Source organism: Equus przewalskii, chromosome 6 (assembly GCF_037783145.1).
Source record: "Equus przewalskii isolate Varuska chromosome 6, EquPr2, whole genome shotgun sequence".
Classification (NCBI taxonomy): Eukaryota; Metazoa; Chordata; class Mammalia; order Perissodactyla; family Equidae; genus Equus; species Equus przewalskii.
Window position 1 is genome coordinate 28,141,166 of NC_091836.1, and position 23,203 is coordinate 28,164,368.

General features: G+C 46.4%; 1 long non-coding RNA gene across 1 annotated transcript in view; it reads right to left on the reverse strand.

Moving 5' to 3' along the window:
* The window catches only part of LOC103546850 (uncharacterized), a 70,303-nt gene that overhangs the window by 26,858 nt on the left and 20,242 nt on the right, over positions 1 to 23,203 (reverse strand). Inside the window, exon 3 of the long non-coding RNA XR_011540893.1 lies at positions 5,203 to 5,430. This is a non-coding gene — a long non-coding RNA (uncharacterized lncRNA). The remainder of the gene's footprint in view (positions 1 to 5,202; positions 5,431 to 23,203) is intronic.

The window sequence follows — 23,203 nt, forward strand, 5'->3', positions numbered from 1 at the left end:
AAACAGATAATTACAAGTATTTGTAAGGATGTGGAGAAATTGCAACCCTCATGCATTGCTGGTGGGAATGTAAAATGGTGCAGTCATTTTGCAAAACAGTCTGGCAATTCATCAAATGGTTAAACACAGTTATCATACGATCTAGTAATTCCACTTGTAGGTACATATGCAAGAGAAATTAAAGTGTATGTCCAAAAAAAATTGCAAAGAAACGTTCGTGGTAGCATTATTCACAATAACCAAAAGGTATAAACAACCCAAATGTCCATCAACTGATGAATGCACAAATAAAATGTGGGATGGCCATACAATGGGATATTATTCAGTAATAAAAAGTAATTAAGTATTGATATATGTTATGACATGGATAAACCTTGAGAATATTATGCTAAGTGAAAGAAGCCAGTTACAAAGGACTATATACTGTATGAGTCCATTTAAATGAGATGTCCAGGAAAGGCAAATCTACAGAGACAGAAAGCAGTTTACTGATTACCTAGACCTGGAAGAGTAAGCAGGGTGGAGATGGGCAGTAACATCTGAGAGTATGGAGTTTCTTTTGGAGGTCACGAAAATGTTCTAAAATCAGTTGTAGTGATGATTGCACAACTGTGCAAATACACTAAAAATCACTGAATTGTATACTTTAAATGGGTGAATTGTATAGCATGTGAATTATATCACAAGCTGCTAAAAAATATAACATGGGGATTTTTGATTCTGCAAAGATAGAGTAGATATAGATGTACTTCTCTCTATTCTTCTCACCAAGTACAACTGAAAACCCTGGGCATTATACATAAAACAAACGTGAGAAGACTATGAAAGATGAAGAGAAGACAGACTTGCTAGAGAGCTCAGGACCCAAGGATTGATACTGTAGTGAGTTCTCTAGTTTTTCTTTTTGCCTTATCTAACCCAGACTTGGAGATGAAGAAACTGACAATCTAGAAACACAAATGGCTACAGACAAAACAACAACAAAAGCCTTTTAGACAATAACTGCTCTACTCCAAATACCACAGAAAAAACTATAGTCCCACACACACTTATGCCAGCAAAAGCTGAGTGGGAAAACTAGACTTCCACCCTTGCAAGACTATAACAAGGTGCTCCAACGCCCCTGCTGGGGTTCTGCCAGAGAAGACCGGGTAGGAAGCTGAGACTTTCATCCCACCAGCCAGCAACAACCCCTCAACCACCAGCAGCATGCAATGTCAGTGGAGATGACACGAGGGGCCTGGACTTCCACTCCACCCAGCAGCAACGAGGTGCCCCTCCCCTTCTGTGCTAGAGGAGGTGTACTGGAGAGTCAGGACTTTCACCATTGCCCACTGGTAACAAGGCCATACACACCGTGGTGTTGATGAAGACCGTGTGGGGATATGGAAATCCCATCCCCACTCAGCAGTAACAAGGAGCCTCTCCCCACCGCCTAAATCAGATGTCAACAAAGGCTGAGTGGGGCACCTGGACTTCTACCTCCACGTGGCAGTAACAGAGAAACAGAAGGTTTAAATAAGAGCCGGAATCTTATAATGTGAAGATAGCTAGGTTTCAATTGAAAATCACTTGTTATATCAAGAACCAGGGTGATCTCAAACCAAATGAAAAGATATAATCAATAAACGCCAACACCAAGATGATAGAGATGCTAGAATTATCGGACAAATATTTTAAAGTAGCCATAACAAAAATGCTTCTGTGGGGGCTGGCCCATGGCCTAGTGGTTAAGTTCAGTGTGCTCTGCTTTGGCAGCCTGGGTTCACTTCCCAGGGGTGGACCTACACCCCTTGGCAGTGATGATGCTGTGGCAGCAACCCATATAGAAAATGGAGGAAGATTGGCACAGATGTTAGCTTAGGGAGAATCTTCCTCAAGCCAAAAAAAAGAGGAAGATTGGCAACAAATGTTATCTTAGGGTGAAACTTGATCAGCAAAAAAATTTTTAAAAGCTTCAGTAAGCAATTACAAACACACATGAAACAAGTGAAAAATAAAAAGTTTCAATAAAGAAATAGAAGATATAAAAAAATAACCAAATGGAATTTTTTTTTTGAGGAAGATTAGGCCTGAGCTAACATCTGCTGCCAATCCTCCTCTTTTTTGCTGAGGAAGACTGGCCCTGAGCTAACACCCATGCCCATCTTCCTCTACTTTATATGTGAGATGCCTACCACAGCATGGCTTGCCAAGTGGTGCCATGTCCACACCCGGGATCCGAACCGGGGAACCCTGGGCCGCCAAAGCGGAACATGTAAAACTTGACCACTGCACCACCAGGCCAGCCCCAAATGGAAATTTTCAACAGAGAAATACAATAACCAAAATAAAAAGTTCAGTGGATAGGCTCAATAGTAGAATGGAAGGACAAAGGAAAGAATCAGTGAACTGGAAGATAGAAATTTGAAATCATCTATTATGGATAACAGAGAAAATAGATTAAAACAAAAAATGAAAAGAGCCTCAGAGACCTGTGGGACTATAACAAAAGATCTAAAGTTTATGTCATTGGAGTCCCAGAAGGAAAGCAGAAAGAGGACAGGGCTGAAAAGTACTGGAAGAAATAATGGCTAAAATCTTCCCAAATTTAGCAAGAGATATCAACCTACAGATTTAAGAAGCTGAGTGATTCCCAAACAGGATAAACTCAAAGAAATCCATGCAGACACATCATAGTTAAATTTCTGAAAACTAAAGACAAAGAAAAATTCTTGAAAGCATCTAAAAAAAAAAAATGACATTTTATCTATAGGGTAAAACCATTTAAATTAAAGCAGAATTCTCATCAAAAACTACAGAGGCCAGAAGGAAGTGGCACAATATTTTTCAAGTGCCAAAAGAATTGTAACCCAGAATCCTATAGGCAGCAAAGCCATCCTTCAGGAATGAAGGGGAAATCAAGACATTCTCAGATGAAGGAAAACTAAGAGAATTTCTCACCAGCAGAACTACCCTAAAAGAATGGCTAAAAGAAGTTCTCTAAACAGAAAGGAAATGATGAAGAAGGAAAAGGAAGGAAGGAAGGAAGAAAGAATATGATAAGTAAAAACATGAGTAGACCCAGTAGGCTTTCCTTTTTCTCTTGAGTTTTCTAAATTATGCTTTAGCTCGAAGCAAAAATTATAACACTGTCTTATGTGGTTCTACGTGTATACAAAGAAAATATTTAAGACAATTTATTATAAATGGGAGAGGGTAAAGCAATGTGAATATACATTTATAGAACATTCCACCCAACAACAACAGAAAATGCATTTTTTTTCCACTGCTCACAGAATATAGACCAAGATAGACCATATCCTAGGCCATAAGACAAAATTAACAGAATCAAACAGAACATAATTTAAGAAAATTGAAATCATACAGAGTGCGCTTTCCAACAACAATGGAATCAAAATAGAAATCAACAAAAGAAAGATAACAGGAAAATCGCCAAACACTTGGAAACAAAACAACACTTCTAAATAATAAAAGGAGCCTCAAGGCAAAGTTTACAAGTACATTGAACTGAATGAAAATGAAAATACAATATATAAACATCTGTGAGATGCACCCAAAGCAGTATTGGGGAGGGCGGGATTTATAACACTAAAATGCATACCTTAGTAAAGAGGAAAAGTCTAAAATCAATAGTCTAAGCTCACACCTCAAGAATCTAGAAAAAGGAAAGCAAAATAAAACTAAAACAAGAAGAAGGAAGGAAATAATACCTATAGGAGAAGAAATGAATAACAATAAAAAGAGAAAAATAATAGACAAAATCAATGAAACGATGAGCAAACGCTTTGAAAAAGTCAATAAAAGTGATAAACCTCTAGCAAGACTGTCAAATAAAAACAGAGCAATCACAAATTACCAACATCAGGAATGAAACAGGAGATACCACTGCAGATTCTGCATGAAAAGGATATTGAGTACTATGAACAACTCTATACACATAAATTTGACAACTTAGAATGCACCGATTCCTTGAAAAACACAAACTACCACTACTCACCCAATATGAAGTAGAATTTCATTTGAATGGCCCTGCAACTACTAAGAAAATTGAATCCATAATTTTAAAACTCCTAAGAAAGAAATCTCTAGGCCCAGATGGCTTCACTGGAGAATTCCAACAAATGTTTAAAGAAGAATTAATACCACTAATATACAATCTCTTCCAGAAAATGGATTAGAGGGGAATACTTCCCAATTATTTTTTGAAGCTAGTGTTACCCTGCTACTAAAACCAGACAAAAACCATACAAAAAATAGAAAACTGTTGGGGCCACCTCAGTGGCATAGTGGTTAAGTTCGCATGCTCTACTTCAGCAGCCCAAGGTTTGTGGGTTCAGATCCTGGGCGCGGACCTACACATTGCTCATCAAGCCATGCTGTGGCGGCATCCGACATACAAAATAGAGGAAGACTGGCATAGATGTTAGCTCTGTGACAATCTTCCTCACACACACCAAAAACCGTAGAAAACTGTAGACCAACATAGATGTAAGAATAGAGATGTAACACCCTTAACAAAATATTAGCAAATAGGATTCAGTAATATATAAAATGAATTATACGCTATACCACAAATGGGGTATATTCTAGAGGGGCAAAGCTGGTTCAATGATTGAAAATTGATCAATGTAATCTACCATATTAACAAGCTGAAAAAGAAAAGTCAGGTGATCATATCAATCAATGCAGAAAAAGAACCTGATAAAATTCAATATTCATTAATGATTAAAAAAACACCTCTCGGAAAAGTAGGAATAGAGGAGAACTTCCTCAACTTGATAAAGAACATCTATAAAAAACCTACATCTGACATTATACTTAATCACAGAAGACTGAATGCTTTCTCCTTAAAACTGGGAACTAGGCAAGGATCTCTACTCGTGAGAACAGAGATTCAACGCAGTGCTGGAAGAGCTAGCCAGTGCAACAAGGCAAGAAAAGGAAATAAAAGAATAAGATCAGAAAGAAAGAAATAAAGCGTCCCTATTAGCAGGTGACCTGATTATCTATGTAGAAAGTCCCAAGGAATCCATAAAAAAGAAAAAAACCCTGGAACTAATAAATGAGTTTAGCGATGTCACAGGATACAAGATAAACATACCAAAAAAATCGATTGTATTTCTATATACTAGCAATGCACATGCAGACATCAAAATTAAAAATACAATACTATTTACAATCACTCAAAAAATTACTGACCTGTAAATGTAACAAAATATGCACGGGACTTGTATGCTGAAAACTACACAAGACTGATGAAAGAAACAAAGGTCTCGGGGCCGGCCCCATGGCTGAGGGGTTGAGTTCGAGTGTTCCGCTTCAGTGGCCCAGGGTTTCGCCGATTCGGATCCTGGGCGAGGACATGGCACCACTCATCAGGCCATGCTGAGGCGGCGTCCCACACAGCACACCCAGGAGGACCTGCAACTAGAATATACAACTATGTACTGGGGGGCTTTGGGGAGAAGAAGAAGGAAAAAGAAAGAAAAAAAGAAAGAAATCAAAGGTCTAAATAAATGGAAAGACATACCACATTCATGGACCAGGAGACAACACAGTAAAGATTTCAATTCTCCCCCAAAACAATTTTGAAAAAGAATAAAACAGGAAGAATCAGTCTACTCACTTTTGAGGTTTACCATATAGCTACAGTAATCAGGACCATGCAATATCAGCAGGGGGACAGACATACAGATCAATGGAACAGGATAGAAAACCCAGAATTACACAGAGATCCCCAACTGATTTTGACAAAAAGGTGAAAGCAATTAAATTGAGGAAAAATAACCTTTCAAAAAGTGGTACTACAGGGGCCAGCCCAATGGTGCAGCAGTTAAGCACACATGTTCTGTGTCTCGGCAGCCCGGGTTTCGCGGGTTCAGATCCCAGGCGCGGACATGGCACCGCTTGGCAAGCCATGCTGTGGCAGGCGTCCCACGTATAAAGTAGAGCAATATGGACACAGATGTTAGCTCAGGGCCAGGCTTCCTCAGCAAAAAGAGGAGGATTGGCAGCAGATGTTAGCTCAGGGCTAATCTTCCTCAAAAAAAAAAAAGTGGTACTAGAGCAAATGTCATCCATAGGCGAAAAAGTGAACTTTGACCTAAGTCTCACACCTTGGACAAAAATCAATTTAAATATACCATGGACTTAAGATAAAATGTGAAAATATAAACTTAGAAAATATCACAGAAGGAAATCTTTAGGACCTATGGCTAAGCAGAGATCTTAGACTTGATACAAAAATCGCAGCTCATAAAAAGAAAAATTGATAAAATGAACTTCATCAAACTTAAGAATTTTTGTTCCATGAAAGAAGCTGTCAAGAGGAAGAAAAGACAAGCTACAGAGTGGGAGAAAATATTTGCAAATATATACTGTCAGATATCCCACATATTTGACAGAGGACTGCTATCCAGACTTAGAAAGAATTCTCAAAACTCAACAGCAAACAAACAATCCCATTAGAAAATGGGCAAAGACATGAAGAGACATTTCACCAGAGCAGATGGACAGATGGCAGGTGAGCACATGAGAAGATGGTCGACATCATGAGCCCTTAGGAAAACACAAATTAGAACCGATAACAACCACTACACACCTATCAGAATGGCTAAAATAAAAAATAGTCATAATACCAAATGAGTACAAGAATACAGAGAAACTGGATCACTCATACGTTGCCGGTGGGATTGTGAAATGATATCACCACTCTGGAAAACAGTTTGGCAACTTTGGAAAAAAATTAAAAATGCAATTATCACATGACCTAGCAAGTGCACTCCTGGGCGTTTATCTCAGAGAAATAAAGATTTACGTCCACACAAACACTTGTACACTTGTTATAGCGGCTTTATTCATAATAGCCCCAAACAGGAAACAACCCAAGTGTCCTCCAACCTGTGAAAGTTAACTAAAGGGTGGTATATCCATACCAGGGAACACCACTCAACAGGAGAAAGCAACAATCTGTGGGTACACGCGACAACCTGGAGAATTATGCTGAGTGACGAAAGCCAATCCCCAAAATTTACATATTGTGTGATTCCATTTGTATGACATTCTTGAAATGACAAAATTCTAGAAATGGAGAACAGATCAGTGGTTGCCAGGGGTTAAAGACGGGGTAGAGATGGGAAGGAAGTGGATGTGTCTACACAAAGGCATTGTAAGGGATATTTGTGGTGATGAAAATGTTCTGTCTCCCTGGTGTAATATTGCACTGTAGTTTTCTGAGATGTTACTGTCGGGGGAACCTGGATAAAGGATACAAGGGCACATGGGTTCTTTCTGTGTTATTTCTTACAACTGCATGCGAATCTACAATTACCTCAAAATAAAAAGGTTAATCTTTTTAAAAATCCCGTGCTATTTATAGTGTCATAGTGCAAGCTCCAGAAGATAAAATGGGCTTTTAAAAAAAGTGTAAAGTATATGTATATGTGTATACATATTATACCTATTATACAAATACATATACCCATATTATTTATGCGTGTACATGTGTACCCACATACACAGAGAGAAGAATGCTCAGGCTTTTGCAAGAATGTGTTTGAGACCCTTTGGTGAGCCCAAAGGAGAAAAAGTAGAAAACCATTATGGGGAAGATTGTCTGGACTTAGGGCTTAGTAAGATCTCAGCCCCCTGACGTCCCTGAAGAGGGTGTCACATGCACCAACTCCAGTCAACACACAATGTCCCCGTTCCCTCCCTTCTGCTTCACCCCGCCCCCTTTGTCATAGGCCTTCACTCCCTAAGCCACTAGAGAACTCTATTAGTTAGGATAATTAACGGTAGCTGCTAGAACAAACAACCCCCAAGTCTCAGTATCTTCAGGTAATAAGAATTAATTTCTGCTCACAACATGTATTCAGGATGTGCCCTATTGGACAGCTCTCCCGGGAGGGTCTCCTCTTAGCAGCGCTATGGACCTATGCTGCCTCCATCTTGTGGCTTTAAGGTCACCCCAGCACTATCCAGGCATTTCTGCTATAAGGACCTTTCTTAGTTGGCCCTACCCATGGTTCCCACCATAAAAGCACCAATATCCACATCAAAGATGCAATCTCTTGACTCTCCCCACCACCCATCTTGGACGTGCCAGAGCAGAGCTGGCTCCTTCAAAAAGCAGGGAGAGGGCCCCACACTGCACCTGTGTCCTGTACTCTGTTACCCAGGCCTGAGGCAGCTCAGCCTTTATCCAAATTCTCCAACATGCCCATGGCAACAGCTCTTCCAGCTTTGGGCCTCCATCCTCTCCCCATCCGAGCTCCCACTCCCACTATCCCGTGCCTCCCTCAGCCTCCCTTGAAGACTCACAAAAAAATAACGTCTTTCCTCCTCTATTAGCATAAAAGCAAAAAGCTTGGGGATATCACTTCCAGAAGATTAACACCCTGAGCGGCCCAAGCCCTCCAAAGATGCAAGCATGAGCTCTGCACCCCAGCCAGGGGTGGCCTGGGAGCCCTGCTCCAGGTCATAGTGATGCAATGGATGCAAACAGGGTAAGAGAGGAGTGGACTGTTGTGGGAGGGCATCTAAAGGCTCTGGCTCAGACATCTTGTGCTTACGCTCCCATAGCTGGAGCCCTCCAGCTGCCAGGAGCATATATGGATTCGGGGATTGGAAGAGAAATCTAGACCAGAGTACTCTATATATCTTATATGTGATAGGAGACAGATTCCGCTGCTGTTGCAAAACCCAAAATAGCAGTGGCTTGAATAAGCTGAGGTTTCATTCTCTCCCATAAGCATAAGCAATCCGAGGCTGATGCAGAACTTGAAGGGGTCAGGGCCCAAGCTCCTCCTGTCTTGTGTGTGCATAGTTCGAGATGACTCACCACCATCTGCATTCTAGCCAGCAGAAAGGAGGCATCAGGCAGGGGAGGGCGAGCCCCTGCCCTTTAGGGGCGTAACCCGGGAGACGCACACACCACTTCTGCTCACATCCCAGAAACTAGTCAGAGGCTATATCAGCCTGAAAAGGAAGCTGAAGAATATAGTTATTATTCCCGGCAGCCATGTGCACAGTTAATTTCTACTACTATGGAAGAAGGGGAAAGAGGATATTCTGGGATGGCTAGGAACCTCTGCCACACAACCCATCAGTAAACTATTTTTAAGCACATATCCCCAATAACATATGAGAATTTGTTCGTACTTAATATGTACGTCAATTTATATTTTAAAAGCTTGTAAAGCTTATTTTCTCCCCTAGTTTTTAGGTAAAAATGAAAACAATATTTCCTTCTTATACCTCAAGACATCATCTGGCGCACACAGCCCTTGGAGACTGATAGTCTCCAGTGAGGATGTCGGTTTATAAATCAACAGCAAATAGCAGTGGCTGAAGCTCTAGAGTTGGACAAGACACCCAAGGAGAGCATACGGAGGGAGATGAAAGCAGCAAGGACGGAATATTGGGAAACATCAACATTTCAGAGCTGGGCAGAGACAAAAGAAGCAGGAATGACCTAAGAAACTGAGCAGGAGTCATTGGGAGATGGGAGGAGCAATGGGATATGGTGGTCCTAAGGAAATCTGGGAGAAGAGAGTTTCAGGAAAAGTCACATATGACAAGGACTGAAGAGGGGCCATGGATTTGCCCATGTGAAAGTCATTGTTAACCAGGGTGAGAAAGGAGAAAATTAGGATGAATAGGGAACAAAGGATTAAATAGTACATTGGGTTCTATGTACTAGAAAAGAGCGATCTTATTGAGGAGGGGAGCTGCATGATGGAAAAGAGGAAGACTGGCTCCTGCATTTGAGTGAAAAGTGGATTCGAGAGGTCAGAGCCTGAAGTCTGGAGGCTCACTAGGATGTAAACCCAGACTAGGTTGACGAGAGTAGAAATGGCTTCAAATGAAATACATGGCTAAGGAGAAATGGAAATGACCCAGTGACCAACTTGATAGGAGACTCATGGAGAAGGAAGAGAGAATTGACCTCAAGGTTTTAGCCCTGGAAGCTGAGAGAATGGAAGCGCCATTGAGACCATAAACTGGTGAGGTTCAGGTGGGTAAATGCACGTCTGGGGGCACAGTCCAGGAAAGCTTCCTGGAGAAGTTGCTCTGAGAATGCGAATCCCAAAGTGTCTAGTCTTCCATCGCGAGTTCCTCCCACACATGCAGGAAGACAAACTCTCAAGTTAGAGCTCCTCAATCCCTTTCCCCACAGCGCCAAGGATCTCTTCATGACTGGATGATGTCCTGGAGACGTCGGACCAGCCAAGTCGACTTTAACGTGGTGCCCGGGGGCTATGAGGTTGTCACTGAGGGCAATGAGAGCTGCTCCTTGCCATGCAGGGTCAGGCTCCCTGAGGTGGCCAGCAGCAAGGGCCCTCCCAGCTGGCAGTGAGCAGGACATATCAGGGCCACGGTGTAGCTCGTCTGCGAGGCAACCACACACACAGTTTTAGGAGCTAGGACAGAGGTCAGCACTTGCCAGAACCACCCTCAGCCACGAGCATGGCCTTCATCTCTTGCCCACTCCCATCATCAAGAAATGGGTCTGAGGAAGAAGAATGTAGTGCATCTCTGTAAGCACTTGAGGAAGGAGAATGCCATTCTCAACAGCAACAGTGTGTGTCCCCAGGAATGACCCTCCACCGTGCTCTACCCACAGGGGCCTCCCTGTGGGATTCTGGTCCACTTGGTTTATTGGCTACAGTGAAGCGGGGCTGTCCCTCAGAGCCCTCCCTGGAGATGCTCTATGGCTGATTCTTTCGCAGGCCCCTCGTGGGTTGGGTGGAGGTTGGATTGCAGGACAAGAAAGATGAAAGGAAATCGGGAAATGCTCACTTGGACCTGGATGAATCTGGGCACCATGAGGCAGGAATATGGTTCTTGCAGCTCGCCCGGACCCATGTCTCAGGCCAGACCTGATGCTCCAGGTCCAGAAACTTCTGTGGGACCACAAGAGCTGGGGGAGCCCACCCTTAGGGGTCAAGAGGCTCTTAGGCTTCTCTTGAAGTGGTTCACACTAGAGACACTAATTGCGGAGATCCACCCATGTTCTCCCTGGGAATAAAGACTACTGATCTGGCTGCCTCTGAACTGACACTTCTTCCATCAAATTATTTGTTTATTTATTTATTTGTTTATTTTTGCTTGAGGAAGATTGCCCCTGAGCTAACATCTGTGCCAATCTTCCTCTATTTTGTATGTGGGACACCACCACAGCATGGCTTCACAAACAGTGTGTAGGTCCACACCTGGGATCCAAACCACAAACCCCGGGCCACCGAAGCGGAGCACGCGAACTTAACTGCTATGCCACTGGGCCAGCCCCCTCCATCAAACTATTTTAAAGATAAAATAGGAAACTATGAATTTCATAAGAAGGGCTGAGCAAGTCCTGATATTTGGGCTAAATAATACTAAAAGCTTCAAAGAGTAAATAGCTACGCATATGGTGCCCTGGATAAACTTGTGGGGCTGATCCTGGTATTCTTGGGCATCTCAGAGGGTAGAATTCACTTAACACTTAGTGAGCATTTGCTGTGCACCAGGCCCACCCTCTGAGTCTTGAAGGATGAAGAAGAGTAAAGGAATGTGTGGAAGGTGTTTCAGACAGAAGGAATAGCATGTCCGAGGAACCAAGGGAGAACAAACATTCAACGTCAGCGGGGTTAAACATGTGGTCAAATTCTACATCCGTCTGGCCACAGCAGAGGGAGGGAGGAGAGCGGTAATCCCACTGCTGGAGAAGCCAGCTTTAGCCAGGTCATGACATTCTTATGTGGTGGAGAGCTTGGGTTTTATCCAGAGGGCAATGGGCAGCCATTGAAATATTTTAAGTAGAGACGAGACATGATGAGATTTGTTTTAGAAATGTGGTGGGGTGGTTTGCTAAGAATGTAATGTGGCCTGTTGAATAGCCTATTGAGAGGCTAGCTGTATCTTGCTTTCTCCATCGTAGGCTCCTTGGTAAAGAATGAGAGGTATTTCCACCCCCCTTCCTCCTCACTCCCACCCCAGGAGGGAAGCCAAGCCATCGTATCCTTGAGGCCTGGGCTTTCGTCACCCACAGGTAAAGAACTGACAATATTCTTGTGTGTTTTAAAGCAAAAAAAGAGAAGTTGCCAGGCCAGTCTGTCTCTTTGTTTCAGAAGGCCTGGGTCCAGCCAGGGAATGTCAGGGTTGTACTGAGGATTGAGGAAAGAACTGAACTCAGAGAAGTTATGGGATATGTGGGGGCTTCCTGAGGTCCCTAGGACTTGGTGACTCGTTGGTTATGGAGGTAAAAAGAGGATGGAATCAAAACCATCTCCCAGAATTCCAGCAGGACTAATGGGAAGATGGTCGGTAGGACGAGACACTGAGTGGAGGAGAGGCCGCGTTTAGCTCTTAAGAAGAGCAGAGAGATCTGAGCAGCAAATAGCTGTGACCACAGAGCTTGGATTCCCACTCCAGCTTGGAACTAACAACCCTGGTGGGGGAAGAAATCTCATGGTTACCCTGCTACCCATGGCCTGGTGGCCTCTCCTGCCCAGGAGCTGACTGGTGGGAGGATCTCCAGGGCTGGTGCTGAAGGCAGCTGACCACTCTTTGCACTGATGGGAAACACGCAGAGTGAGCACCAACCTGGGACTCAGGAGGCCTGGCCCAGCCACAAAGTATGGTGTGAGATGGAACCCATCTCATGGGTTCTCAGCCTCTTTTCCCTCGTTGGTAAAAGAAGTGCTTAGGAACTGATGTTCTGCATGGCTCCTTCTGGCCTGCACATTCTGTGAGGCTGCGAGGACCCCCTCGAGTGCCAGACAGAGCAGAATGCATTGTCACAGCACAGTGACAGGAGTACAGAGCAGCCTGGGAAGCAGCCAGAGTCCCCCTGGGGGTCATCAGGGAAGGATTCCCTGAGAGGAGGCTTGGAGCCTGGCTGTGCGCCCCTGGGTTGTAAGCAGACTGAGGGCAGCAGCTGTTCTCTCCACTGCCTCACCATCACCTCCTCTGCTGGGGGTAGGACCACTGCCTGACAAGGGGCAGGGCACAGTGGACACTGGTTCCTCCTTACTGACTGGCCCAGAAAGCAGACCAGCGCTACCACCCCAAACTCCTCGTTCACAGCCCTCTCTCTTCAGCTGCACAGTGCTGCTTCCCATGTGCTTCCCCAGCTTCTCAGGGATGCCTTTACAAAAACAAGGCACTTGCACAGGCTGAGGCTCATTTTCCACTCCCTTTCTCCTGGCAATTCTCCTCTCCCTCCCTACTCTCTATTACCCACAAGTCTTTGCTTTTCTGATTGCTAAATTCATCTTTCCTGATTACCTTCCCCTGGGACTGGACTCCCTTGAGAGAAAAGAGACTACCTGACCAGTGGCCTGATGCTCTGGAGGGACGGGAAGGGAAGTAGTTAAGGGCAGGAGAAATGTAACTAACTTTATTGAGCAAACTGCTAACAACCAGGCTTTACCATCCCCACACATAGGATAGACCTACGAGGGATTGTTATCCCCATTTTACAGATGAGGAAACTGAGCCTCAGAGAGTGAAATAACTTGCCCCAGATCACAAAAGCAGTATGTAGGTGTGGGGGACTGGTCTTGGCCACGCCAAGATATGTCTCTTTGTCATGAGGATTATTGGGCTGGTTGCTTTTGATAAACTGGGACAGGGAAGGAGGCTCTGAGAAGTGGAACTTGCTTGCCCTTTGTTAAGAGACATTTACATTGTAGAGGAAATCTCCATCTGTAAAGGTCTCTCCCTCTCTGTACCAGGAAGAAGAGGGGGATGACTTTATCTCCAGAAACTCTTAATCAATACCAAAGGCAAGGACTTAAATCTGCATAATAATCTTATTCCTGTTTCTAGTAACCTCCTGTAACTGACTCCCCCCCACCCCCAACATCCTCTTTTGTCGTTAGCTGAAGATGATATTTAAGGTGGGGGCTTCAGCCATTTTGGCAAGTTGCTCAGTTTGCCTGAGCCTCTCCCATGTATACATGTTATAAAGCTTTGTTTAATTTTCTCCTGCTATTCTGTCTCATGTGAATTTAATTTGTTCTCCGGCCAGACAAACCCAGAGAGGGTAGAGGAAATGTCTTCCTCCCCTACGTAGGGGAGGAAAAAACATTTTCCTCTACCCATCTTAGGTGCTCCAGCTGGGGCCCTGTCATTAGACTGACCCAAGACAGATTGACAAGAGAAAAACAAACCAATGTATTAATATGTACACCTGCACGTGCACATGGGAGCAGCGAATGATGAGTAATGATGAGTAACCCTAAAGGGTGGTCAGAACTTGACCTTGTATACCATCTTAGGCTAAACAAAAGAAAGGGGGCTTCTGGGCAGGGGAGGCAAGCTACAGGAAGGTGACCAGGAAAAGTAGGGTAAACAAGGGTTGTTTAGTAAGATTTGTTATGCGGATTTCAGTCAGTCCCTTCTCCTTTCATAAGAGCCGTTAGGCATCTCCTCTCCTGCTACAGGCAGAGACACTTTACAAATGGAAATTTCCTTTATAGAAGTAAATTTCCTTTACAAAAGGAAAACCTGTTGCCTGTTTTTAGAGCTTTTCCTGTGCCTGCTGATTCTCAATGGCCTTTAACTCTAAATAATCTATATGCCAAAGAGGCATATTTCTGCGGGAGTGAGGGAGTCAGAATTTAAGACCAACTATCCTTGGCTTGCTTTGTGTTCCCCCTCCAGTCTCTCAAAAAGTATTTATTGACCATCTCCTTTGTACCAAACACTGTACCATGTGCCCGGGAGTCAAAGATGAATGAAGCCATGTGTGGCCTTGCAGTCTAGAAGGAGACAGACACAGAAACAAATAGGGTGATGGATGAGTGGCCCACAGAGGAACATACATTGTCCCCTGGGGACCTCAGAGCAGGACAAGCTAAGCAAGGCTTCCCAGGGGAGGTGACATCCAGGGGGTCCCAGAGGATGAGTTGCAGTCCACTAGGCAGAGAGGAGGTGAGCACATGTGAAGGCACCTGGCCCTGAAAGCATGTGGCGCTATTGCCTAAGTGGGTGGAACGTCTCTGTACCTCTTGAGCAGGAATGCTTCCCGCCAGCACCCAAGGATGCCAGGACCAGTGTGAAGGTCAGGGTGATGCCCATCTGCCCCTGGCCCTTTCCCAAGGGGACCAGGGCTGGAGATTTGCCCCAAAGCCTGGCTTCCTGAGGGATGGCTCCGTCAGTGTGCAAGGCCTTCCTGACAGCCGCAGCCCCCCTCCCTCGGCCGGATCGTCAGTTTAGCTAAGCGGCTGGATCCCTTTGGGTTTGATACCATCTAATTGGTTGTGGCTAATCCCATATTAACTCTCCCTGCAGAAGCTAGAGGGCCTCTCCCCACCCTCCATCACATCCCAGCCCCTACAGAAGCTTCTGTTATCATGTTTATGAGCCTCCACAACCACAGACAGGCAAATTTGCATATAAATAACCTGCCAGTACAGGAGGCTGCAAGAGGCACCTGGTAACGACTCTGTTTATTACTCTGGAGAGAGAAGGGGAGCAAGAAGGCCCCGTGCGCTGGGTGGCCCAGCCAGACGGCTACATTTCCACCCACTGATTAGCTGAGAAAGAGTCAATGACCCTCACAGTGCAGACGAGGAACACATGTAAAGCCTCCGGTAACCTTCCTTTGGGAGACCCGAGACCATGCAGACCTGAGAGTCGTAGGACCCATCATTGTCCCCAGTGCTGGTCCTGCCTGAACATTCATCCAGGTGGCCAGGTATGGTTCTGGGTTTGGTGCAGCTGGGGGATGTGAAGTAAAGCAACATGGGTCATGTCCTCAAAGAACTGTGCATTGCAGAGGGCATGTCACAGACCTGGGGGGAAGCACTGACAGGGCCAAACAGTGAGATGAGGGCTGTGCAAGGTGGGTGCAGACTGGAGGTGCTGGAGAAAAGCCTTCGCCCTGAGAAGGCTTCCAGGGGAGGGGCATTTGGGCTAATCCTTGAAGGGTAGACCTTGCCTGGGTGGAGAGCAGAGGAGGAAACATTCCAGGCCAGAGGGAATGAGGCGAGCAAAGCCACGTTAAATGAATGCCTCATTGAGTGGGCTCTCTGGAGGGCAAGAGAGTAGGGAGATAAATTGTAAGAGCAGCAGGAGGTATGGCAGGAAGGGCAGCCCTGAGTCAGCCGGTAGGGTCCCCACATGACTGAGCATGGTTTCATCTCCTGGACCTCAAAGGTTTGTGAAGACAAGAGTGACATCAGTGGGGGCAGCTCTGTGGGCTACAGCTATAGTTGCTAAAACCTCCAGTAAAATATAGGGTGGCCTAATGGTTGCCCAAGAAGGCAGGGAGGGTCTGACATCTAGTAACACACCAGCGAGGTTTAATTCAGAAAGGAGGCCACACCCCAGAGAATGGGAAACCGGAGGTCAGTGGGAGTCTGGAGTCCTGCGGGAGTCATGGGTGAGGAGGACCGACTCGAAAGACAGGGAATCCATGGTTGGAAAGGCAAAGCAAGGGGACTGTTGGGAAAATAGAACTAGAAAAAAAAATCTTCTCCCAACCCAGAAAACCTCACCACAGAGGTAGTAGGGACAGAAAACAGTTTTCTTATTGAATACGCACTGAACCAGCCTGTGATGCTCTTCACAGGGAACCCACCAAGGGACTGCAAAGACGAGAATCTCACTCTCTTAAACAGTGAAGAAGAGGAAAGCCTTTTCCCTCTGGCCTCCTAGGTTCAACGGCTGGGGCCTGAGGATCTTAATGATAGAAGACAGATTAACAGGAAAAAACAGTTTTAATTACATACGCACACGGGAGTTCAAAAGAAAAATGTGACTCAAAGAGGCAGCCAGAATTTAAGGGCTTATATACCATCTTAGGCTAGACAAAGGAAAAGGGGTTTGGGGCATGTGGCGGAGGGAGGGAAGCTATGGGCAGGTGACCAGGAGAAGTATGGTGAACAAGGCTTGTTTAGTAAGGTTTGTTATGCAGATTTAAGTCTGCGCATTCTCCTTGACAAGAGCTGTTAACACTCTCCTCTTCTGCTACAGGAGAGAAGACACTTTTACAAGTGGAAATTTCCTTCATCATCGTAAATTTCCTAGACAAAAAGGAAACCTAGGCTCTGTTTTTAGAGTTTTTCTTGCATCTGTTGTTCCTCAATGGCTGTCCCCTCAAAATAATCTGTATGCCAAAGGGGTAAATTTTGGGGTGGCATAGTCTGGTCTCCTTTAATAGCCAACCAGATACAACCCATTACATACATACTCTTTGTTTATACATCAAGATAAACAAGAACTAGTCCTCAAGTAAGAGGTCTTGACAGCACCATTTGTCACACATAGCTCATCCTGCCTTTCCCTGGTAACTGGTGTGACCATCTGCATTAGCTTATTGGCTTCATCCAGAGGAAAAGGAGACTCCCGTAACTTATGACCGGGAGCAAGGCACTCCCCAAAGTTTGGCTGCTACCCTTGCACAGGAACTGGGAAAGAGAGGTGCTCTCTCTCTTGATGTTTGCATTTCAGAAAGATGACTCAGGTCCTTGAGGAAATGCCTGAGTTGTGAGACTGGTAAGAGACTTAATTGAGCCATTTGCAAAGGACAAAGAAAGAAATTCTAGAAGAAAAGGAAGAGGGGAAAGAAATCTCCTCCCTTATTTTCAGCAGAGAGAATTAAGCCTCTTATTTCAATTTATATTCGCCCTTCCAGGACCCATAGGCTTAAAAGTGACTGGGTCCTCATGGGAAAGCACCGACTGCTTTTCGGACCTGTGCAATCCCGCCTGCGCCTGTGTTAGCCGGGTGGACAAGTCAACTCTCCTCCCTCAGTTGGTTTTCTTATCTTTGAAATGAGGATTATAATTGCTACCTCATAAGGTCGTGAGGAATAAAGGAGGTAATATTCTAAAGTCCCCTGGAGCCCCATGGGCACTCTGAAATATTCATCTTCAAAATTAAAGTGTATAATATCACGAGGATTGGAAGAGTAGGATGAAGAAGAGTTCACCACATCCCCAAATGCTAAATCTGGGGGTTCCTATAACACCTCCATCAGATGGTTTGGGGCAGATCAGAGGGGAACCCTCCTCTGAGCAGCTGGGAACAAATTCAGGGAGCTCGTTTCCCTAAGAGGTGCCACCGTCTGAAAATGCAATGGGTTCGAGAAGGGTTTAGGACACTCCTGAATGCTGGCTCTGAACAGGCTGTTGGGGAAGTGGCAGGTGTCGGGGCATCACCCTAACTCTGAGGTTGACAGTATGCCTTTCCCATGAAGCAGTCCTGGTGACGCTGTCACAGGCAGGCTCTGGCCCGATAGACGTCTCTTGGTGTGGATTTACAGGATAATTCTTCTATTTCTGTGCTCCAGATCTCACGGGCCCCCCAAATCCCACAGAATGACAGGCTGAATTTGCAGGGGTGCCGTATCTACTGCTCCCTTGCCATTTCTGCCAAAAAGCAGGACTGTTCAAACTCCCTCCCCGCCACAGGGCACCTGCCCACGTGTGCTCCAGAATGGCCGCCTCCCTTGAGATGAGGGAAGGAGCGCACAACACAGAGAGCCACAGTGACCAAATTTCACGTCCCTCTGCACTCTCCAGTCCCCCCTCCTGCACCTCTGGGGGATGCCTTCCTGTTGCCTCTGCAACTGGATTCCCAGGAAGGTGCCTGTGGGCCCCAGCTGCCATCTTGGGGAGCTAATGATGGCATATGTTCTTAAGATTGCTCTGTTTCTCCCAAGGGCAGATGGCACAGCCCCAAGTTGGGGCTACCAAAGTTAGAGGGAAGTAGTGTCCTACAGTGAAACCACACTCCTTGGGGTCTTGAGTGTTTCAGGCTGGGGAGAAGTTGAGAAGAGGGATGGGCCATAGTGCCTGGAAGCTTCCAGGGTTTTCCCAGTTTGCTTTGGTGAGGTCATCCCACCTTGGCTGGCACCTGAGGAGAGTCTGGAGGCTGAAACAAGGAGAGCTCCCTCTCCCAATCCTCCCATCTTCCCATTACCCTTACCTCCTGTGCTCTCCCAGAGCCAGAAAGCGGCTAGGATGGACGCAGCCAAGCACACTGGGTGGTAAAATCTGATGTGAGGGAGGGCAGGTGGGGAAAGAGACCAGTGAGAGTGACAGCTGGAAGTAGATTTTCATCTGGGGTGGCTGAGGTGGGGAAGGGGGGCTGGTGGAGCAGATGGTAGGATCAGGGCAGGGTGATGAGGGTGACAGAGCCCACAGGACGGGCTAGAGCAGAGCTAAGCCGGGCGCTGGGGGATGATGGAACGGCGGCTCGGGAGGGATTGAAGCGGGAGACAAAGGATTTGCTGCAGAGCCCACAGCCCTGATGGAGCCCAGGGAAGCTTTGATGCGGGAGATAGCCGGCTCGGGCACCGGGCGGGGGCGGAGGGGTGATTTAGCACCTAGGAAAGCAGGGCAGGCAGGACCCGTGCCTGGGGGACGCACCCGCGGGCTGCGCCCATCCATCCCCCGCTGGAGCCGGGACGAGGAGGGAGGGGCGGCGCTCGGAGAAGCGCAGGGCTGGCTCTGGAGACAGCCCGCAAGCACATTTGCCCGCAGCATTCAAACACATTACAGGGCAGCTCTTCTCTGGGAAGAGGAAGCGAGGTTCACACAGAACATAATGAATCGGCTGAAATAAACAGATAATTAGTTCCAGACAGCATCAGCTGTTCAGAGAGCGCGCTGAGCAGGGCGGCGGGCCGGCGGGCACCTCCCCGGCTGCGGGACACAGCCCTTTCCCGGGCGCAGGGGCCACCCGGCCCAGCCCCAAAGGGAGTCGCAGAGCCAGCGTCTCAGGACAGGAGCCCACCCTGACGCTTCTCCTTAGGTGTCTGGACAGCCCCCAGGGCCACCGTTGAGAGGCCTGGCTGCATCAGGGAAACAGCAAGGCGTGTGGAAACAGCACGAGAGGGATTTAGTCCAGGCCCTGTCACTGCCACCTGAGACACCTTCAGTGGCCTCTCTGACTGCCAGTTTTCACAACTGAAAAAGGAGATAAAACCAAACTGACGCTTGCCTGGACTGCTTCTAGGGTTTTCTGAGAATCAAATGAGAAAATGTTATAGCACAAACCCTGGGAATTCTTGTCCATTAGGCACTAAGCTCCATGGAGGGAGGGGGTCCGTTTGGGTCATTCTGCACCCCCTGCATTGAACCTACTGCCTGGCACAAGTATTTGTTGAATAAATGTGGGCTATTCACAACCCAAGTGGTACTCTGGGTCCTTTGCTGGTAGAGTGAGCCCAAGAAAGTTGGGGGTCCAACCTAGGGGTATTGGGTTGTGACACTGCCCTAAAACTAACCCCAAATGATGTTTAGATTGGCCGTCATTTTGAATTAACCATAGCTCTGCTGCCTGGAAGACAGAGAATGGGGAGTTTGATGGAGAGGGGTGGGCCATGAAATCCATTGCCCCTCCTTGGTCCAGGAGCCCCTGTGTCAGGAGCAGAGCTAGGCTCCTCCCCCCGGAGCTCCCTGTCTCCTGTCCCTCTTCAGCTTTCTGATTCAGAAGCAGAGATGGGGAGAGTCAGAGTCACTTTATGACTTCATGTGCTATTCAGCCTGATATTTGGAGGCCCCACAATGTATCACTCATCTTGAGCAGCATACACATTCCCCATTAATTATAATTTAGATACAGCTACGAGTTAAATGGCAGTTGACTAGTTGACATGTTTTGTAGACATGTAATCAAACGTTTATTAATTTTGATTTTGCAGTTTTCTTTTGGCATCCTGGGGCCAATTGGTTCTTCAGGTCTCCAACCCTTCTGGAGGTTCTCGCAAAGTTCAGAGGACCCAGGCACCGAAGCAGCTGGGGAAACGAGGGGAAGTCGGGGTGTCAGGACCCCCCATGCTCTCTGAGAGAGGGGAGAAGCAGCCTGGCCTGTGGCTCCAGCACTTTCCCAGGAAATAGAAGACATGTGTCTGTGCCCAGAAACAGTCACTATATGCTGTGTGATCTTAGGCAAGCTGTGGGACTTGTCTGGGCTCCAACTTGGAAGCCCTTGGACTAGGGCTTAAGAAACAGGGATGGAGGCTGCAGTGGGAGGACAGTCACCAAGGCTTCGTTTCCCCAAATCAGACGATGTGACTGACACCTGCTCTGGGGGCTCAGGGCGGGGTGATCTGGACACCTGGGAGACAAGCTGAGGGCATGCTTGGTTCCCCTGGGAGGCAGAGACCCTTTGCCACGTGGAGTGAGCTAGCCCTGCTCCCCTGTACTCCCTGCAGACCCAGAAGGGTCCAGTCAGACCCCAGCCCTGTTAGAACAGCTCCCAATTCCTCAAAAGACAACACTTATTCAGAGCTCATTGCAAACCAGGCACTGCTCTAAGCATTTTAAGTATATTAATTAACATGTTTAATTCTCACAACAACCCTGAGACGTGGGCACTATTATCATCCCTATTTTACAGATGAAGAAACTGAGGCACAAGATGAGAAGCAACTTGCTCAGGGTCATGCAGCTATAAAGCAGCTGTTTCTCCTTTCAAGGAGCTGACGATTTAAGCATAAACGTGAATCGAGCTCCCACTACACACCCACCATGTACTCAGTCCTGTGGGAGATAAGAAAGAAGATAAGACGTTGATCCTGCCTTTCAAGGAGTCTAACTGGGAAAGTAAGACAACCAACCTCTAAATCCACGAGGCAGGGACCCATCTGCCTGATCACCACCCATTGCCAATGCCGGCATGGTACCCTCAATAAATAGCTGTTGAATGTTTTGTTGGAACAGATATATGTATTCATTTCCCATTGCTGATGTAACAAGTTATTACAACTCAAGTGGTTTAAAACAACACAATTTTGTCATCTTGCATTTCTGGAGGTCAGAAGTTCAAAGGGTCTCGCTGAGCTAAAATCAAGGTGTTGGCAGGCTGCATTCCTTCTGGAAGCTCCAAGGGAGAGTTTTGTTCCCTTTTCCACCTTCTAGAAGCTGCCTACATCTCTCTGGCTTGTAGCCGCTTCCTCCATCTCCAAAGCCAGCAGCACGGCATCTTCAAATCTCTGACTCTGACCCTAACTCTCCTGACTCAGCCTTTCCCTTGAAAGGACCCTTGTGATGACATTGGGCCCACCTGGAAAATTCCAGATTATCTTCCCATCTCACAGTCAGCTGATTAGCAACCTTAATTCTATCTGCAACCATAATTCCCCTTGCCATGTAATATAATGTATACCTAGGTTCTGGCATTTAGGACATGGACATCTTTGGTGGGGTGGGGGTGCGTGGGTATTATTCTACTTACCACAATAGGGTTATGACTGTGGCAAATTCACTTCTCTGACCCTTGGTCTCTTCCTCTAAACTAGGGATAATTCCATTTCTCCAAATGTTCCAACAGGTCTGAAATATCAGCATCACCCATAATCTCTCCCTCAGCCTTCATTTCCAGTCCTTCATCTCCATGTCCATTTTATCTCTCAAATGACTCCCAGATCTTTCTCTCTATTTCTGCTAACAAGTCCCAGATCACCGCTCAATAGCTGCATGGCTGGCCAACTGAAATGACCTGCGAACCCGTCTCCCAGCATCTACTCCAGCCCTCCTTAACCTCTTCCATGACTGATAAGGCCACTTCTCCAACACAGCCTCGTGCCATCTCCCACTCACTCTCCCCATCACTAACAGAATCCCAGGCACACTGGCCTAAATATGTGTGTTCCTCCAACTCACCTTGTTCCCCCCTTAGAGATTTTGCTCTTGCTGCTCCCTCTTATCCTGGCTCTATATGGGACTGGTTTCTTCTCTTCCTTCAAGTTTCGTTCAACTGGCACCACCTCACAGGGGCCTTCCCTGAATGCCCTTTCGTGTGACCCTGACCAGTCGTTTTCTACAGGTATTACCCCTCTCCTTGTCAGTTTGGGCGCACAGGGCCTGGGAAGGCTGGGGCTCCAGCAATGCATTGTCTTCTTTCTAACACTAAACGTGTGTGGTTTTTCCACAGCACAACCAATTCTGTAATTCTCTGACACCAACGGGGTGTCCTACAATCCCTTCCTGTCCTGACCCTGACTGCCCGGAGCTAGCGTCAGACCCCGCAGGTTTCAGGGGTCAGTCCCACGAAACTCCTCCCACTTCAAATGCCAGTCACAAGTGCTGGGGGCCACCAGTACTTCTGACTGACCGGCCATAAATCGGGGGTTCTCACAAACTCTTGTCAAGTGCAACGGTTCAGGGGAATGACTCACAGAACTCAGGAAAACAGTTTACTTCTTATCCCCAGTTGATTACAAAGGTCACAACTCAGGAACAGCCAAAAGGAAGAG